Consider the following 16,935-nt stretch of genomic DNA (forward strand, 5'->3'; position numbering starts at 1 on the left):
TAATTTGTCCTACCAGACCAACAAATATTTTTTTATGTGAGATGTATTCTACGGCCGATGCTCTAACAAAAATAATCATAAAGATGAGCTGTCTTGTTAGATTTATCACAAACAAACAAAAAAATTAGATCTTAAATGATAATGAGACCTTATTCATCTATTCTACACTAATAAGGTTAACGACTATTCAATGGTTTCTTATCAGACAGACTCGGATAGGTTCAGATGAGACTTATGTGATGTCACTTTCCACAAAACAAATAATTAAAGAATTATGAAAACCTCCGTCTGTTAGTAAAGAAGGTCTCCGCAGCGTTCCAGCTGTACCGACCACCCACACAGCCGGGAAACAAAGTGACAGAAAGCTGGAGACAAGTATCACTACATTCAGTGTGGGTGTAAATATTACTCATAGGTTCACAGCTTTCCAATAGTCAGGATTGCAGACAAAAGTAATGTCACTAAAAGAAAAGTTACATTAAAGAGAATACTTTTGAGTAGACACATAGTTTTGTTTCAGTTAAAGGGTCACTCCCAGCACTGAATGTTATCACCTGTTCATAGGATAGGCAATAGTTTGCCGATTATGAGGGTCCCACGAATCCCAAGATTACATTTTTTGGGGGGAGGGACAATAGTCAGCCATCATCTTTTTCAAGGTATGATAGAAAATTGGCCATTTTAGCTAGCTTTTATCTTATGGTTATGGTCAGCTTTAGACAGGTGACTGAAAAGTATTGGGCCTAGGATAGGGGCATATACCGTATACCCAAAATGGGCCTAAGATGGGGAAACATGTACGAGGATGGGGCCTAGAATAAAGAAATATATAACAGGAAGGGGCCTAGAATAAAGACATACTGTAAATAACAGGAAGGGGCCTAGAATGGGGGTATATATACCAGGAAGGGGCCTAGAATGGGGGTATATATACCAGGATCGGGCCTAGAATAGGGCCATATATACCAGGAAGGGGCCTAGAATAAAGACATATATAACAGGAAGGGGCCTAGAATGGGGGTATATATACCATGATGGGGCCTAGGATGGGGTATATATACCAGGAAGGTACCTAGAATGGGGGCATATATACTAGGATGGGGCCTAGGATAGTAACATATATACCACAAAAGGGACCTAGGATGGGGGTATATATATACCAGGATCGGGCCTAGAATAGGGACATATATACCAGGAAGGGGCCTAGAATGGGGGTGTATATAATACCAGAATGGGGCCTAGGATGGGGGTATATATACCAGGAAGGTGCCAAGGATGGGGGCATATATACCAGGATGGGGCCTAGGATAGCAACATATATACCACAAAGGGGCCTAGGATGGGGGTATATATACCAGGATGGGGGCATATATACCAGGATGGAGCCTAGGATGAGGGCATATATACCAGGGTAGGGCCTAGAATGGGGACATATATACCCAGAAGGGGTTCAGGATGTGGAAAGATGTACCAGGATGGTGCCAAATATACCAAGAAGGGGGACATACACCAACAAGCAAAAGGATAATGTTTTGAACTTTTTACTTTCAGGCTCCATATCTCCCCATCCACTACAGCTTTGAATGTGAGCCGACCTTCATTTTTCATACATAAATTTGACTTACAACTATTTAGCATATGATTGCGTTTGCATAGTAGAAAAACACATGTAGTCTGCACATGATTTTATCAATTAAGTTTTATCAAAAGATCAGCAAATATGAACTTTCCAAAACAAAGCGGTTTTAATTAAGATTTGACATAACAAAAAGAAACAAAAACTGCAGCAGAAACAATGCATTTAAAAAAAAAAAAAAAAAAAAAACCACTACAAAATGCAAGTAACCTAATTTAGCCAATCAGTGTATAAGGGCTGCAGAATATCTGCATGGTCAAAAAAAAACAAAACATCACTCATTGTGGAGACTTCAGGATACATTTACACTGCATGATTATTGTGAGCAATCGTTTCCCGATAACTGACCAGGTAACAATGGCCAACGTGCTGCTGAGGAACGTAAGCGTCAAAATTATTGTTCTCCGCAGCACATTGGCCAGTGAACAGGACTGCTGAGGACAACGGCAGCCGAAGCACACAGAGCGATCACTGATCCCACTGATCAGTCATCTGTATGGTCTAAACAGCCTAATAAACGACTGTCGGTGATCAAACATGTCGGCAATTGGTGGACATTTAACATCACAGGTTGTGTAGGGGAAAACAAACCCTCACAAGTACCATTTACAATGAGGACAGGGGGAAAGCTACAAAGCTGCAACATAAAAATAACAAAATTATTCATCCATAATGTCCCTTGATGCGTGATCAGACTCTGTACACACAGTGCTAATTAATGAACCATCGGGGACCGGGGCGATGCTGCTCTCATGGGTCGTCTGTACTCTCCACACCCATGAAATAGAAACCCTCCTCACCGCAGGATGCAGCACATCCACCAGCGCCTCCGAAAGGCACCGATGACCTAACAAGAGGGTGTGCGGTGTGACAGGGGGTCTTGTGGGGTAATATTTTAGCTCATTTAACTGAAGAAATATCAAACAATAGAGAGAACGACAACGGAGTAAAAGAAACGAGAGCTGCATTATATAAGGACAAGGTCACCACAAGTGACAAGAGGGAGCCGGTTTACCCATATGGGTTAATATAATGGCTCAGAACACAAAGATTTTTTATTTATATGCTATATATTATTTGTTTATTTTGGCACGTTTGTTATAGTTATATATATGTGTGATCGTTAGATGTTTGTGACAAACTTGGCACCTTGGTGTCAAGTCCCATTATACACATGTATACTCCGCTAAGCTGAGCGTGCACGTGCTCTCAGTGGAGAGGAATAAAGAACCCCAAACAATTGTTCATGGGTGTTCAGCCGACTGCTTATTCTCACGACGTCCCATATACATGAATGCTTGAACAATCCTGTGAGATCCACTGCCAGACTACCGCGCCCTCCCTCCGCCAGGCTCCCATGCCCTCCCCTCTGCTAAGATCCCCCGCCCTCCCCTCCGCCAGGCTCCCTCGCCCTCCCCTCCGCCAGGCTCTGCCGCACTCCCCTCTGCCAGCTCCCTCGCCCTCCCCTCCACCAGGCTCCCCTGCCGTCCCCTCCGCCAGGCTCTGCCGCACTCCCCTCCGCCAGGCTCCCTTCGCCCTCCCCTCCACCAGGCTCCCCTGCCGTCCCCTCCGCCAGGCTCTGCCGCACTCCCCCCCGCCAGGCTCCCTCGCCCTCCCCTCCGCCAGGCTCTGCCGCACTCCCCTCCGCCAGGCTCCCTCGCCCTCCCCTCCGCCAGGCTCCCTCGCCCTCCCCTCCGCCAGGCTCCCCTGCAGTCCCGTCCACCCGGCTCTGCCACACTCCCCTCCGCCAGGCTCCCCTGCCGTCCCCTCCACCTGGCTCTGCCACACTCCCCTCCGCCAGGCTCCCTCGCCCTCCCCTCCGCCAGGCTCCCCTGCTGTCCCCTCCACCTGGCTCTGCCGCCCTCCCCTCCGCCAGGCTCACACGCCATTCCCTCCGCCAGGCTCCCACGCCCTCCTCTCCACCAGGATCTACTTCATTCCCTTCCGCCAGATTCCTCTGCCCTTCTTCCACTCACTCCACCAGACTGCCCCACTCTCCGCACAAACTGCCCCACTCTCCGCACAAACTGCTCCACCCTCTCAACAGACTGTTCCACTGCACCCACAGACTTCCCCGCCCTCCCCACAGACTGCCCCGCCCTCCCCACAGACTCCTCCGCCCTCCCCACAGACTGCCCCGCCCTCCCCACAGACTGCCCCGCCCTCCCCACAGACTGCCCCGCCCTCCCCACAGACTGCCCCGCCCTCCCCAGACTGCCCCGCCCTCCCCACAGACTGCCCCGCCCTCCCCACAGACTGCCCCGCCCTCCCCACAGACTGCCCCGCCCTCCCCACAGACTGCCCCGCCCTCCCCACAGACTGCTCCGTTCTCTGCCAAACTGCTCCGCCTTCTTCTCCTTCTCCTGACTTATCTCTTCCGTAAACAAAAGGATCTTCCATTGAAATTCAACAGGCGGGATCGTTCCCTCCCCCCCGACATCTGTTGTGGGAGTGTCGGGAGCTCTTCATACACAATAGACTGTTGGTCTATCCTGATGATATTGGTGGCATTGCCGAATTTAGCCTAATGTGTATCGTTTGAGGCTTTTACAAAACTACCCGACACCTCTGCCCCCTCCAGATACCTCTAGCGGCAGCGTATTACACTAAGAATAAAAGAATCAAAAGGTACAATCCAACTGAAGTGGGAGCCACATCTAGTAGAGATTTTTTGCGTACTTTTTGTAAAACCCATAAATGTGCAAGATGGGAAAACCCTCTGACACATATTACTTAAAAATGACATTGCTATCACTGGTCTAAATAAAATCCCGGCAAAGCCATTAACTTACTGTGCTCAGTGCTGAAAGGAGGGCGACATGACCTTATCACCGAAAACTGAGGTCATCTGCAAGAAAAGAAGGAAAGCCTCATTAGTGATCACCTCCAACACTGAACTGTCAGCAGCTTAATTATTACTAACGTGTAAATCACTGGAACCTATGAAATCATGAGACCGCGACGTCCTGACAACGCACGAGAACATACAAAGCATTACAACCAAAGCGGGAAGTAGCGCAGTGCGCGGGATAACGAAAAGGACGGACGCGGATTTACGCCTCATTCACATGTTGTTATTTTTTTCTCCTACATGAAAAAAATAATTTTTCTTTAAGTATTAACTACTGCGAATTCTAACATATTTAAAGCGACCGGACATGGAGACTGCAAAAAAAATCTCAGGGGTCTCCAATGTACATCAATATAAAGGGTTAAATAGGGCTGATAGTTGTGTGCCGGGGACTAGCAGGTGTCATATATACATAGCGCTGACCTGCTGTGTCCTAGAGACGGGGCCGCAGTAATGTAAGTCATATCTCATATGTCTGTCATCATCCAGACATCTGATCCACCCACGAATCCTAATACATAGCCGACCCTATATACCAATGGCTGCGTGCCTGCACGGATGTGTGCACAGGGGTGGCATGTACAGACACTCACGTTGCTGCATTCTTTTATTTATGATGACAATTTTTATACGTTTTTATTTTTTCATTAATTCCTTTTATACTAAATCTGTTAAACAAAAGTTGATATAAATATTGCTTGCACCATTATATTCTTATGGACGCCTCCTTATTAGGGATGAACGGTTAAGTTCAGGGCTCGTACCGGACACCGGCTGTCCGGGGCTCTAACTCGAATACATACTTAACACGAGGGTCGGTGTCCAGATGCTAAATAAAGTTTGTTGAAAAGCTGCAGAGCAGCCAATCAAAAAGCTTTTTGGCGTGGGAAAAATGCCCGGATGCTGCTGTGAACATAAAAAGAAAAAAATTAAAGAAAATGTAAAAAAAATGATGTGGGCTTCTGCCTATGTTTGATAACCAGTCAAGGTAAAGCGGACAGCTGGAGGCTGGTATTATCAGGGTGGGTAGGTCCATAGTTATTGGGCCCTTCTCAGCCTAAAAACAGCAGCCCGCAGCTGCCCCAGAAGTGTCGCTTCCATTAGATGCTTCTATTCTGGTGCTTTGCCCTGGTGAGGGGGCAATCGGGGTAATACTTTTGGGGTTGAGGTCAGCTGTGAATTGACAGCTGGCATCAAGCCCAGGTGTTAGTAATGGAGAGGTGGCTATAAGATACCCACATTGCTAACCCGGATAGTGTAGCTTAAAAAAAACCAAAACAAAACAGACACAGGAAAAAAAATAGTTTATTTGAATAAAGTCTTCCCCACACCCCTTAACCAATTTATTAATTCAAAATAAATCTTGGAAGTTCCATAGTACTCCAATGATGTAATATCCCACGACACCTAACGATTCCTATGGAGCTTTGTTCTGAGAACAAGACTCCATAGATATCATTCTGGTCAGCAGCAGCCCAGAATTTCTCACGCTCCTACCTGCCGTTGACCGGCAGTGACCTATGGAGCTTAGGTCTCAGAACCTCCTTTCATAAAACGGGGTTTCATAGGATTGGAGATATGTTATGGGACATTACACCACTGGATTATGCCGGTACTCCGAGAATTTTATTTTTATTAATAAATTGGTGAACGAGGGAGGATGTGGAGTTTTCATTCAAATAAAAAAAAAATTTCCTGTGTATTTTTTAACTCTACACTTACCGGGTTAGTAATGGCGGTGTAAGATAGACTCCTCTGCATTACTAACCCCTGGGTTTGGTGCCAGCTGTCACTGCACAGCTGACATCAAGCCCACAAGTATTACTCTAACTGCCAAAGCACCAGAGCAATCGGAAAGAGCCAGGAAAAGCACCATCTAATGGATGCGCCACTAAAGGGGCGGCTTCGGGCTGCCATACCTCGGCTGGGATGGGCCAAATAACCATGGATATTCTCACCCTGATAATAACACCCCCCAGCTGTTTGCTTTACCTTGGCTGTTTGTTTTTACATGATAAGTTTGGGTGCTCGTTAACTTATATGGGGTTTGGGGTCAAGTTTGGGTCTTGAACTGAACTTTTCACTAAAGTCCGGCCGAACCATGGCAAACCCGAACTTCCATGGGGTTGATCATCCCTACTCTTTGCTTCTGTCGATCAATGTCTAATGACAATGCTGGGAGAGGGTCACCAGATCTGACAGAACGCATAGCGCTGCAATTCAGTTCTATTATTTATTTCAACATGATAAAAATCAAGACAGAGTCCGATGGACCCCATTATAAGTCAAGAGGGTCCTCAGGGCTCCAGTGGTGACTGTCACACTGGAAATCCGGCAGAGCGTTGGCAGTTTTAAATATAAAAGGAAGCCATGGTGTACAGCGACTACAGTGTAAGGACTTGTTCACATGTGCACCTTCAGTAACCGGCTAATCCTTCTGAGGTGTAAGAAGGAAAAATATAGGAAATCATTAATGCCAACTGCTATGGGAATGTACAACAATAATGTGACGCCCTGGGCAAGCCAGGGGTCACAGGTAATGACACCACCACACCCTACACCCCGGATAGGTACACCAAAGCTACACCAGAAACCCTTGTTGCCTTCTTCCAGGGGCTGATGTCCACACCAGGGGGTGGGCGAGGCGGTTGGCTCCGCCCACCGAGGAGTTCACAGTCCTGGAGGAGGGAAAACCAGGCAGATTAGTTGGAGCTGAAGTTGAAGTGAGAGGGAAGTGGTAGAGGAGCAAGTGAGAGGAGTTGAAGTGGGAAGAGAAAGTGACAGTTGAGAAAGCCTGAAGTTGGTCCGGGTGTGTGCCCCGGACTGAGACAGCAAGGTTAGCAGACGGCGGTGACCGTCTGCAGGAGAGGCTGATCAGAGGTTGCCGAAAGGACCGTGGATGGGTGGTGGCCCGGCGGTACCGGACCAGTATACGAAGAGAAGCCAGCACCATTGGCAGGGGCCTTTCGGATCCCGGCAAGGCTAGGAGTCGCCGTGAATTTGCCAAATCCGTCAGTGAAGGGGACCTCCGGGTCTCCCAACAACTAAGTCCCGATTGAAGGCAACAGTCCAACCGTAGGAGAGAGACACCGCCACCGCCAAGGCACCAGTTTCTCAGGGCCAGCGCCTGCGGGCAAAGAGGGGCTCCTCCGGCACATATCCAAGCCGGGGAGCGGGTAAGCGGTGGGAACCCATCGCTACCAACATTACACTAGGTGCAGGGACAGAGACCGTCACCGTCAACTACCGGGGAAAAGCAACAGCAGCCGTCCGTGGGAACCGTCTTTCCAGCCGTGTGTTTTACCGAGAACTGTGTCAACGTCTCAGGCTGAGTGAGTACCACCGTGCCGTGCGGCACAGCGCTGCCCCTGCGACCCTGCACCTCACCAGGCCCCGTAACCCGCCTGCTACCCAGCCACCTACCTCACCGGGCCCCGGGACAACCAACCCCCTACCCACGGAGGGGAGAACTAACATCTAGCTGCTCCATACCATCACTCCCGGGATCCCCGTCCAGAGCAGCGGTGGTGTCACAACCTCACCACAACCGTGGGTGGCGTCACGGACAATCTCCCTTACCAAATCCCCTTTTACTGTGGAGCCTGGGATCACAGACCGGGTCACACTACCGTGATACCCACAGAAGTGACCCCGTGGCCCGGATCTGAGTAACCACTGGTCCCCGGGCGACACAATAACATTAGTGTTAAATCAGCAAGGTGAATGTTTACTTCTTTATTTCTTCTACTTTCAGTTCACTCGCTGTGTATGACCTAATCTAATGTATAATGTTCTTCTGTCAACTCTACTGTCTTGTCAATTAAGTAATTCATGTTATTATTTAAGTTGTGCTGCTGTGATACCAGAATTTCCCACGGGATCAATAAAGTGTATCGTATCGTATCGTATCGTATGTAGTGTTTTTTTACGGTTTTCATATCTGCATGAAAAACACAGACAATGGCCAAAAAAAACAGCAGAAAGTCAACATTTTTTTGTGGGTTTTTTTTCTGACATGTCTAATTGATCTCAGTCTATAAAAGCACCAAAACAATAGAGGTTAATGTTTTAAAGAAAATGCATTTCAAGTTTAAAAAACAACGCAAAATGTGAATGGGATTTTAGAAATCTCATTGGTGTAAATCACTATTTTACCTAAAAAACCAGATGGATAAAAAAAATGGTACATGTGAACAAGCCATAACAACCCCCCCCCCCCCCCCAACTACGAAAGACAGAAAACAGCTTAAGGCCGCTTTACACGCTACGACATCGTTCAAGCGATCTCGTTGGGGGTCACGGAATTTGTGACGCACATCCGGTCGCTTTAGCGATGCCGTTGCGTGTGACACCATTGAGCGATTTTGCATCGTTGCAAAAACGTGCAAAAATCGCTCATCGGTGACATGGGGGTCCATTCTCGAATATCGTTGCTGCAGCAGTAACTATGTTCTTCCTCGTTCCTGCGGCAGCACACATCGCTATGTGTGACACCGCAGGAACGAAGAACCTCTCCTTACCTGCCTCCCAGCCACAATGCTGAAGGAAGGAGGTGGGCGGGATGTTCGTCCCGCTCATCTCCGCCCCTCCGCTTCTATTGGGCGGCGGTTCAGTGACGCAGCTGTGACGTCGCTGTGATGCTGAACGAAGCGCCCCCTTATACAGGAGGCGGTTCGCCGGTCACAGCGACGTCGCAGGGCAGGTAAGTAGTGTGACGGGTCTGGGCGATGTGCGCCACGGGCAGCGATATGCCCATGTTGCACAACCGATGGGGCCGGGTACCCACGCTAGCGATATCGGTATCGATATCGCAGCATGTAAAGCGGCATTTAGGCAAAGAGTTCCCATAAGTAAGACGTTCCTTACAGCATGTGCATTTGTTCACTATTTGCAGCAGATACAGGAGTGTTGATAAGAAAAACGTAGTGGAAAATGTGGGTTTTTTGAGTGCAGGTTTTGTGTTTGTTTGTTTTTTTCTCAATTTCTTAGAATGAATGAAAAATGCTGCAAAAACGCTGACAGAATTGACATGCTGCAGATTTGGAACTGCTTCAAATCTGCAAGGAAAAAAATAAGGGCACATGCCCACGATCAGGGTTATGTGGCTTTCTGGACGCAGCGTATTTTCGCTGCATTCTCCTGCGCAGGAGACTCAAGTGTCTACATAGGACAAAATTGACATTCTGAGGATAGGAAACCTGATTGGCAGGTCGGATTATGCAGCGTTTGGCCATGTGCACACACTGCGGGTTTTTAATGTGACAAATCTGCATACCTATCCTTAGGTCAGCAAAGTCACTGAGATTTCTGAAGTACCCTTTGTGCACGTTACTTATTTTTTCCTTGCAGATTTGGTGCAGAAAATAATCTGCGGCGTCAATTCTTGGTGCGTTTTTGTCATGCGTTTTTCAGCCCTTCCACCCATTGACTTCATTATGAAAAACGCATGGCAAAAACGCAACAGAACCGAATGTTTTTGGTGCATTTTTCTGCCATAAGATGCGAAAAATATCTGCACCAAATACTCAGCGTGCGCACATAGACTTACAAAGAAGCACAGTGGGCTGGAGATTTCTATAAATCACATCCACTGTGCTTGTATGCAGTATTTGCAAGTAGCGAAGACACGCTATATCCAAAATGCTGCTATTCCTGAATGTGGGCACTCACCCGGAGACTTCATATTCATTTTGGTGGTACAGTAAAAAAAAAAAAAAAAAAAAATGGATGAAAAAAGCAACATGTGAACATACCCTAAGTGGCAAGGAGAACGCAGATTTTCCACTGTTGATATACCGGCAGCAAATCCAGTTTTACAGTAGAGGCCTTGTGGAGGAGATATTAATCCACACACTGCGGGGGGGAAAAAAATTACAAATGGTCAATGGATTTCATAACAAAATCTTCACAACTGGGTGCACATTATTATTACCATGTGGACGTACGGTAAAATGTTCACTTTGGGCCGGTAATATGGTTCTGTACGTACCATCACTGCTGCCCTGACTAATGAGCGCAGCGTCCTTAATGTACATGTACAAGTTAAGTATTTGGTGCAGAAATTTCTCCACCATTTCTGCATCCCTTGGCAGGAAAACCGCAGCAGCAAAAACGTGCATTTTTGCGTGGGTTTTTTTCAGGCTTTTTTGGTGCATATTTTTCCCACTCATTAATATAAGTGAAATTCTGTAGAATTAAATCTGCACCAAATTTTCAAGGAGAAAATACTCAACGTGTGCAAGAGATTTCAGGATTCTCATTCACTTTACGGCCATTAGGAAATTGTGACAAACCTGCGCAGAAAAAACGCAACAAATCTGCAAGGTGTACACAGGCCCTTGGATATCTATGGCACCGATCTACTCTTTAACCTGTGAGGTCATAAAAAAAAAAATCCACTCGTACAAATACATAACAATGGCAGCTCCTTGCTCCAGAGCGCTGCTTCATACAGGCCATACTGTGCAACCAGCAGCTCCAGCTTCACGTCCCCATGGCCTGAAAGCATCACAATTTCCATCGCTTTTCAGCCCATTAGAATCACTTTCGCACGCAGCCCTGTCTCCCATTGAAACTGGACTTACAAGAAAAAAAAAAAAAGAAGCATTTTGCTAATTGTAAAAAAGCAAATGGGAAAAGGCATTAACAAAAGGAGAAAAAAAGTGTAACGGCCATCAGGACAGCGATAAAGAAAAATTAATGGTGCATATGAAGGAATTATACTCACTACAGACTGGTTCAGAAACACTTGTAAAAAAATGATCTGGATTATACGGCCAGATTTTATTTGGCTCTTTTCTACCTTGATATCTCTACATGGTGGTCACCGGCATCAGAGTATGGAGCCCCACGCTCACAATTACAAGTCCCGACTTCAGGGCAGCCATTTATTTAAAGGGGTACATCCACCGTGGGCACTTATCAGAGATCCACAGAATCTGACAGGTAGGGCCCGAATCTATCAGACCAATGTGGAAAGCAGATTTATTTCAACTGGAACCAAAGAGGCTGTGTTCACAAGCTGCGTTACATTGTTGCAATCGTGACAAAAAATGCCATAGATTTACTGAAAGTTTCCAAAATTGTGGCAAAAATGTTACAATTCTACCACAATCTTGGCAGAATTAAAACACAATGTGTGAATGGTCAATCAGATGGCAACCGAGCGATGGAGGCACAGGCAGGAGATCCAATGATCAACTATGATCCTTCTAAGGTTGAGTTCACATGTCCAGTAATCATTCATTAGAACGGATCCAGCAGAGATCACACATCCAGCAATCATCCATTAGAACGGATCCAGCAGAGATCACACATCCAGTAATCATCCATTAGAACAGATCCAACAGAGATCACACATCCAGTAATCATCCATTAGAATGGATCCAAGAGATCACACATCCAGTAATCATCCATTAGAATGGATCCAACAGAGATCACACATCCAGTAATCACTCATTAGAATGGATCCAGCAGAGATCACACATCCAGTAATCACTCATTAGAATGGATCCAGCAGAGATCACACATCCAGTAATCATATGTTAGAACGGACTCAACAGATCTCACGTCCAGTAATCATACGTTAGAACAGATTCAATAAATCACATGTCCAGTTCATTAGAACGGATCCAGCAGAGATCACACGTCCAGTAATCATCTATAAGAACAGATCTAGGACAAGTCCAATGAGAAAAAAAAAAGTGCTGCAAACACAAATGTTTTGTTCGTTTTTAACCCCTTCACAGCGTGTCCAATTTCCGATTTTGCGTTTTCCTCCCCTTTTTCCCATAGCCTTAACTATATACGGTATTTTGACGACATAGATGTATGAGGCTTGTTTTTTATAGGATGAATTATACTTTTAAATGACACCACTCATTTTATCACATACTGTAAAATGGGGGAAAAAAATTCAAAGTGTGGGGAAATTGTGAAAAATCCTGATCTGGTTTTTGGGGAATTGTGTTTACAGTGCACATTTTGTGATAAAAATCACCTCGCAATATGACTCTACTCGTCGTTATGATGAAGTAGATGGATTTACAGAAGTCTCCGGTGCTCTCTGCTGCTTTTTACTCAACGTAAACTGACCTGAAGAGCGAGTTTCAAATCTGCAACAGGTCAATTTCTCCTGCAAATTTGCTGAGCTTTCTGTGCAGATTTTTCCCACAGACTTGCATTAAATGCAGAAAATCTGCAGGTAAAAAAAAACAAAACACAAAAACCAAAACGCACATGTAAGGCTGCTTTCACACTACGTTTTTTTAACATGCGTCCTGAACGTTTTTTTAACGCAAAAACGGATCCAGTGCAAATGCGTTTTCATTTCAATGAATTTGCAATGGACTCCCGTCAACATGCGTTTAAATGCGTTTGCGTGCGTTATAGTGAGGATCCAGCGACTTGCAGTTTTTTAACTTTTTTCAAAAACGCTAGAGTCCAAATACTGCAAATTGCTGGATCCTGACTATACTGCACGCAAACGCATGTGAACGCTAGCATGCTGATAGACAGGATCCTGCTTGCTCTACTGAGCATGCCCAGAAACCAGCCTGGCGTGATCAGTCTCTCTCTCTCCCCCTCCCTCTCTGTCTCTCTCCCCCGCCCTCTCCTCTCTCTCTCCCCCGCCTGAGAGCTGCGGACACTCGTAACCAAGGTACCTATCGGGTAACCAAACAAAGCGTTTCCCTTAGTTACCCGATGTTTACCTTGGTTACGTGTGCAGACGCTTGAACCAAAGTAAATATTGGGTATCCAAGCAAGTTACCCGATGGTTACCTTGGTTACGAGCCTCCGCAGCTGTCAGATGCCAGCTCCCAGTCTGTCACGATCAGTTCCCCTCACTCCCGATCACATGACTCCAATGCCCGCCCATAAACTTCAAGTGGCAGGATCCTGCAAAATAACATGTGTTTGCATGCGTTTTTCTTTGTAAAAGTAGGATCCGCTTTTACCGCAAAAAAACGTTAATGACGTATGTTAAAAAAAAAACGTAGTGTGAAAGCAGCCTAATCCGCACAGGAGTATATCAATAAAGTGTTGTTTAAACTAAATACCAGGAAGTATCAAAAACAAAGCAGCTTTATTTAAAACAGAACACTCCAACAAGAGATAATAAAGTACATGTAAAAAAAGAAAACAAAAAAAAAAATTACACTTAAAAACAAGCCCATAGTCACTTAGGGGACTGAGAGGCTCACACTATAGATGGTGCATGCCTTGTAATGCTGCTTTCTCCTACTACTAACAGCCAATGTCAGGGAAGCTCATGTGCAGAGTCCTGGTGGGGTAGAGGCGTTACCCAAATTATTAACAAATTAGTGTGTGCCCACTAGCAGTCAGAGGTACACACACGCACAAACTGGTCCATGCCCTTGTCAGGAGACAGGACTGATCGGGAGTTTCAGATTGCACTCACTCTGACTAGATGAAGCATTTTTAAAGGTCATAACCATTCCACTAATGTGCTTAATAGTGCAGCACGGAGGTGTTACCGTCAGGAGCTGCTATCCCTGACACAGCAAAGAACAAAGATACTAAAACCAGCCGCCCCGTTGTCATATGCGCCAACAAGACAAAAAAACCCGAGCAAAGTGGAATCAGCGATTATAAATCATAGACGGATCCATATGACACATGAATAGTCCTCCCCAGAAATGCTCATGTTTAGGAGTTAACGTGAAACCTACAATTACATTACTGTCTCTCCAAAGCCTCGGAGTCTGTGCAGGAGAAGGCGAGAATCAGATTCAGCAGCAATCCGGGGACAGATCCATCACTGCCGACTCTGAGCCAGCGCGGAAGTTTTCACTATCAAATCCAATTGTGTTGTATTTCCGCAAACATCTGTATGAGACGTATGAAGGTCGAGAAGGGGGGGACTTTATGAATAACATTCAGGGACTGAAATCTCAAGAATGCAATTAACATATGTTTATCTGTAAGACAATAAATGCCTGGCAATAAAGGCTGTCATCCCTTAATATAATCCATTACAGAGGCCACCGCCGCTCATAACTCACTTCTTCTGGATTTCATTTCCCGACCCAGCACATTCAACCACCGCAGCGGGGAGGTACAACAGCACTGCAACTATGGGACCACCCTCAGGTCCTCATCATTAGGGATGAGCGGGTCCATGGATGTTCTGGTTCGTCGGGTTCAGACAATCTTTAAAGGTTCAGTTCAGAACCCGGACCCCATATAAAAGTCAATGGGAACCCAAACTTCTGTGCTGTAAAATTGTCATAGTAAGTGCTAGTGAGCGATAAAAACAAGCAAACGGGATAAGAGAAGGACAACTGCCCTGCAAACAAATGGGTAAAGGGCAAAAAAATTAAGTGGGCTCCAGTCTATTTTTGATAACCAGACAAGGTAAAGGAGACAGCTGGGGGCTGATATCAAGTTGGGAAGTTCAGCTACAGGAATGAGCATAAGAAATTCCGGACTGCCGCTGATCAGCAGTGACTTATGGAGCCTTGTTCTCAGAACAAAGCACCATAGGATTCAATGAGCATTGTGTCATTACTCCAATGGATTACGTCAGAACTTCCAGGATTTCTTTTGAATTAAATTGGTGAACGAGGAAGTGTGGGGGAATCTTTATTCAAATAAACTAATTATTTTTCTACTTGTGTTTTAATTGTACACTTGATTGGTTAGTTGTGGATGTGTCTGATAGACGCCTCTCCATTACTAACCCTGAGGCTTCATGACAGCTATCCATTCACAACTGACATCAACCTCAAAAGTATTACCCAATTACCACACCAAGACAATTGGGAAGAGCCGGGGAGAGCACCAGAATTAGAGCATCTAATAAATGAGCCATTTCTATGGCGGTTGTGTGCTGCTATATTTAGGCTATGAAGGGCCAAATAACCATGGAACTTCCCAGCCTGATAATACCAGCCCCCCGCTGTCTGCTTTACCTGCACTGCAACAGAAATGTTTGTTGAGTAAAAGGTTTCAGCACAACCAACAAACTTTTTTCAGTATCCGAACTCCGAACGTCCATGAAAAATCTGTATTCGAGGTGGACCCGAAACTTTACCGTTCAGGTTTACACATCCCTATTCATCATCCTGTTATATGTATCTTTATATTTTCAAGAGGAGCTCCACTTTTGGATAATCTTTGTTTCCAGTGAGTTCTATGGAGCCACGGCTGCTTTGTAGACTACAGAAGTGACATAATCCAGGCAGCATTACCGTTAGGGTCTGCAATAAATGTCCATCACTGCTCACCAATAACAGGAATAGACTTGAGAAGCAGAACAGTCACAATTTTTGTCTTTCTCGGGATCCATTTTTAGAAAGAGTTTTTGACGCTGCATATTTTCACTTTGCAAAAAACAAAAGTTAATATTACCTAATAGGGTAATAAAAACTTCAGAAAATGGAAAAACTCCTCAAAGAAGGAGCAAATTCTGAATCAATCTCCCTTTGACAATTTGTAATTTTTGACAGCCTCAAAAAAAAAAAAAACAAAACAAAAAAAACAAAAAATTGTATGTTATTGCTTTTCAACGCTTGCTGTTTTTGAAAGCCTGAACATACAGTCATTATCAATAAGGAATAACGTTTGGAACACCATTCTAAGTCTGAACTGGGTGCAAAAACCTAAAAAAACCTAAAAAAACCCTAAAAAAAACTAAAAAAAAACCTAAAAAAACCTAGTGATGTTTTTTTTAGGTTTTTGCACCCAGTTCAGACTTAGAATGGTGTTCCAAACGTTATTCCTTATTGTTAGTAGTTTTTCGTTTGTGAACCCTCCCCAACCACACCTATTGCCAATCCATATCATACGCATAAATAGCCTGGGTCTCAGCTTCCCATACATGGTAAGTTTTTTAACTGCATGAGAGGACACACACAAGCTAGGGACCCCAACGTAGAGAAATACTTTGGCGTAGTGTTGGGGCTCTATTGCATTGATCAATTCAGTAGCTAAATTTCTCATGATTCATATGTTCATGGCAGTAATGCAGATTCCATTTTTCACATTTTCACTCTTACATATAGCTATTGGATTTTTCAAGTCAGTATTCACACAGCAGTTTCTGCTATTTCATGTATTCCCCTTACATAGTCACTGGTGTGCATACCTTATCTCCCCATAGTGAACATACAGTCATGGCCAAAAGTGTTGGCACCCTTGAAACTGATTCAGAAAATGAAGCATTTATCCCAGAAAACAATTGCAATGACACGTTTAATTCCTTGTATTGAAATAAACACCTGCCATCAGTCGCTCCCTATAACCATCCACAAGCTTCCTCCTCCTCTCACCTGGAATCTTGGACTCTTCTTTATAAATGTCTCCAGGTCTTCTCTTCTCCAAACAACAATTTTCAGATCTCTCCACAGATGTTAATGGGGTTTAGATCCAGACACATTGCTGTCACTTCAGCACTTTGTTTTTATCTATTTTTGAGACTTCTTGA

General features: G+C 45.1%; 1 protein-coding gene across 8 annotated transcripts in view; it reads right to left on the reverse strand.

Annotated features, from left to right (window-relative positions):
• The window catches only part of PKNOX2 (PBX/knotted 1 homeobox 2), a 410,686-nt gene that overhangs the window by 300,929 nt on the left and 92,822 nt on the right, over positions 1 to 16,935 (reverse strand). For all 8 annotated transcript variants that reach the window (XM_075328081.1, XM_075328085.1, XM_075328082.1 and 5 more), the window contains exons 2-3: positions 10,241 to 10,340; positions 4,429 to 4,484 (exon numbers count right to left, since the gene is read on the reverse strand). The gene's annotated coding sequence lies outside the window, so the exon portion shown is untranslated. The remainder of the gene's footprint in view (positions 1 to 4,428; positions 4,485 to 10,240; positions 10,341 to 16,935) is intronic.

The sequence above is a fragment of the Anomaloglossus baeobatrachus genome, chromosome 11 (assembly GCF_048569485.1).
Source record: "Anomaloglossus baeobatrachus isolate aAnoBae1 chromosome 11, aAnoBae1.hap1, whole genome shotgun sequence".
Classification (NCBI taxonomy): domain Eukaryota; kingdom Metazoa; phylum Chordata; class Amphibia; order Anura; family Aromobatidae; genus Anomaloglossus; species Anomaloglossus baeobatrachus.